Source organism: Limulus polyphemus, unplaced genomic scaffold (genome assembly GCF_000517525.1).
Source record: "Limulus polyphemus unplaced genomic scaffold, Limulus_polyphemus-2.1.2 Scaffold838, whole genome shotgun sequence".
In the NCBI taxonomy this organism is placed as follows: domain Eukaryota; kingdom Metazoa; phylum Arthropoda; class Merostomata; order Xiphosura; family Limulidae; genus Limulus; species Limulus polyphemus.
This window is the reverse complement of record NW_013666448.1, coordinates 148,159-151,987: the sequence shown is the minus strand read 5'-3', so window position 1 is coordinate 151,987 and position 3,829 is coordinate 148,159.

Sequence of the window (3,829 nt, the reverse complement as noted above, 5' to 3'; positions counted from 1 at the left end):
TTACATAAAACTGATATTCATTATACACAATAAAGGTTATATCATGTATGTGTAAAGTATGCTTACATAAAATTAATATTCATTATACACAATAAAAGTTATATCATGTTTAAAGTAGATATATAATGTGAGTCATAAAGAAACGTATAGTACGTACAAAGTACGTATAATAAGAGAGTTGTATTTCTTTCATTAGTATTTGCATAACGTAAAATAAACATTATGTAAATTTTAAGAAATAAAAAATAAATAATTCAAGCTCTACTTAATATGACATATTAATAGTTTCGGTTACTTTAGTTTAGACAAATTAAATCAAATTTTGCAAATACAATTTAAATTAAGTTTAAGTTATCCAAAAAAAACTGAAACTTGGATTTTAGGTAAATCCTTCTAGTTGCGTGTTAATTTTAAGAAATATGTGTAAAAGGCCCTTATTTTTACGTTCAATAAAATTAACGTAAAGTAGTCATAATCATAAGTAGGCAAACAACGATAATGTAGTATGTTCCACCATCAATAAAACTTTTCCTTATACTTATGAATCGTTGTTTGCCTACTTATTATTATATTAGCATAATGTGTTTCGGTACTCAAGTATGGTCATAATCGTTGTATATAGACACACCAGAGTAATGTATCATTCACGCATAATGACTTATTACACATTTTGAGCTTTATTTGAAGTTTTGTAAGAACACAGCTTACATGACCTGTGAAGTTGTTACATGAACAACCTGATAATTTCGTTGTGTAGGTTTGCGCCATGATCTTAACTCAACAACTGTCAACGGGCGTCTCTTAGTTTGAACGTCTGATCGGTTCGAGAGATAAGTTCTGTGTTTCTTGTAAGAAAAGTTTTAGTTTCTTCATAAGAAAGTGTACATGATGAGACATCGATCATACCAGGGTGAACGTGATCAAATCGATAAGCATGAAATGTGGTTAAACCTCTTGTGTAAATGTGAAATGCTTCTTTCAAACAGATATTTCTTTTTTTTTTCTCAAGAAGCGAAACCTGCTAAGTACTTGGGAGTTGCTATTATAACCAAAATTGTTGACTTATGAAAACTTCACTACCAGTGTCAAGTGTGGGAGTTGTTATTATAACCAAAATTGTTGACTTGTGAAAACTTCACTACCAGTGTCAAGTGTGGGAGTTGCTATTATAACCAAAATTGTTGACTTATGAAAACTTCACTACCAGTGTCAAGTGTGGGAGTTGCTATTATAAACAAAAGTTGTTGACTAATGAAAACTTCACTATCAGTGTCAAATGGGATAACGATTGAGATATATCTGTGGTTCAAGTTTGTAAGTTACAACCATGTTGACTTATGAAAACTTCACTACCAGTGTCAAGTGGGATAACGATTGAGATATATCTGTGATTCAAGTTTATAAGTTACAACCATGTTGACTTATGAAAACTTCACTACCAGTGTCAAGTGGGCTAACGATTGAGATATATATGTGGTTCAAGTTTATAAATTACAACCAACTACAACTTTGTTGACTGCGGTTTACGAAAAAGCTACTTTGAAACTTTTACAGGCCGAATTGAACAAGCTTAGATATAACTGAAAGCATAGATACAAAACACCAGAGTCAGAATGGTTATCTACTCTTTTAGATACTTTTGTTTACGGAGTTATCCGATCTTTAACTTAGATATCATTATAAAAAAATATCATTTGTTCGACATATCAATGCATTCAAAGTTGTCTGCTATTCTTTTTTACCCCATTGTTTTCAGAGTTGTACCTGACCTTAACTTTCATCATTATCTCTGTTCTCCGAGTATTTATTATGAAGCACTAGTCAGAATTGTCTGCTATTCTCTTAGAGTTATCAGATTTATCACATCAGATTTCATTGTTGAAATCGAAATAGTGAAGGGGATTTTTTATGATGTAATAAAAATCGGAAACGAACCCACATTTGCTAGATAGGTGTTCTAACGAACCCACATTTGCTAGATGGGTGTTCTAACTAACCAACATTTGCTAGATGGGTGTTCTAACGAACCCACATTTGCTAGATGGGTGTTCTAACTAACCAACATTTGAGAGATGGGTGTTCTAACGAACCAACATTTGCTAGATAGGTGTTCGAACGAACCAACATTTGCTAGATGGGTATTCGAACGAACCAACATTTGCTAGATCGGTGTTCTAACGAACCCACATTTGCTAGATGGGTGTTCGAACGAACCCACATTTGCTAGATGGGTGTTCTAACTAACCAACATTTGAGAGATGGGTGTTCTAACGAACCAACATTTGCTAGATGGGTGTCCTAACGAACCCACATTTGCTAGATAGGTGTTCGAACGAACCCACATTTGCTAGATGGGTGTTCTAAATGTGCAGAGATTATAGTTTAATTTTTATTATAACAAAACAAGTTCAGATTTAGTTTAGGGTTAAGAACGTTTATCGGGTTTATAATCAATTTTCGTTCTTCAGAAAAAAGAAATAATATTTTCGTAACCATGTTTTCCAAGACAAACTTTGGTAGTTTTGTTGATCTACTTGTCCGAAGTATGAGTTGAGTAAACACTGTTTGCCTGCTGTTTAACTAATCAAGTAAAATTAATATGTTGATGGAGGTGATCAGAACAACTGAAAACGGCTTTATAACAATTGTGTTTTTAAAGGATTTTGTCATTCTATGCGAGTAAATATAGTATTTAAAAACTATAAAACGTCGCTTGTTAACACAAATTATATTTACACGCTAAGCAAAATATACAATGTAAATCTCTAACTTATCAAAGCTGTTTAAATATTTTAGGAAACGAACTTACTTTCATTCATCCACTTTCGTGAAAAAAATGAAATGATGAACTGACTATGGTTGTTCATGTATAATTTATATATAAAATTATTAAATTTCCTATGGAAATAATACTAATTTTGTTACTGTCCATACAGCAGAAACTCACGTCTACCAAGGAAGAAATTTTCTGAGATTTGAATTGTTTGATTAAATCGTTGTTTTAGTTTTATATTCCCTATTCCTCTACCATGTAAATATGCTGTTAGGATCATCAAACCTATTTTTACTGTATACTACTGCAAACGTTGTCACTTTCAATTTGACAAGGTTTCAAAAGCTCGAGTGAAAGTGAAGCTTGAAATGATTTGCATTTATATTGGTTTTTCTGCTTCTAGGTGAGCTTACTAACAAAACTTTAGTCTGTGTTCTTAAACTAAACAGACTGAGCTTAATCAAAACTATGGAACTTCGGGATTCTTTGTTGGGGTGACAATCTGGTACTTTGACAATGAGTCCAGTTTTTGGTCAGTTTGAGTTAACCATCCGTTCAGTTGACATATAAGACTAAAAATCAGATTTAAGTATCCATTGAAACATAAACTTAAAAATCCAAATGAGCTGGAAAACAGTTGTTCATGCAACTAAATAATGATTAAGTGGAGTGAAATAAATTGTTCATTTTTTAATATCAACTGCTCTAACAGAAATAAATTCAAAAAGTAAATATTTATGTCTATGCAGTTACATATAAAGAAAAACGTGTTTTCAAGAAAACAAAACACATTCATGAACTATAGATTTGTAAAAGCAAGCTGGTTTTCCCGCACTTTTGTCACATTTCTGATGAATTACAAACACCCTACTCTGAAGCATGTGACTCACACCAAGCCTGAAGGCATCATACCAGCTAACCACCTGGGGAACTCAGTTCCTTTTTCATTATGATTTATGCCCCTTAAATCAACATAATATTTACCAGTTTATTGACGTGGCTCACTGCAAGAATTCTAAGTCTTGGTGATTTGTTCACCCAGCCTGAGGTCATTTT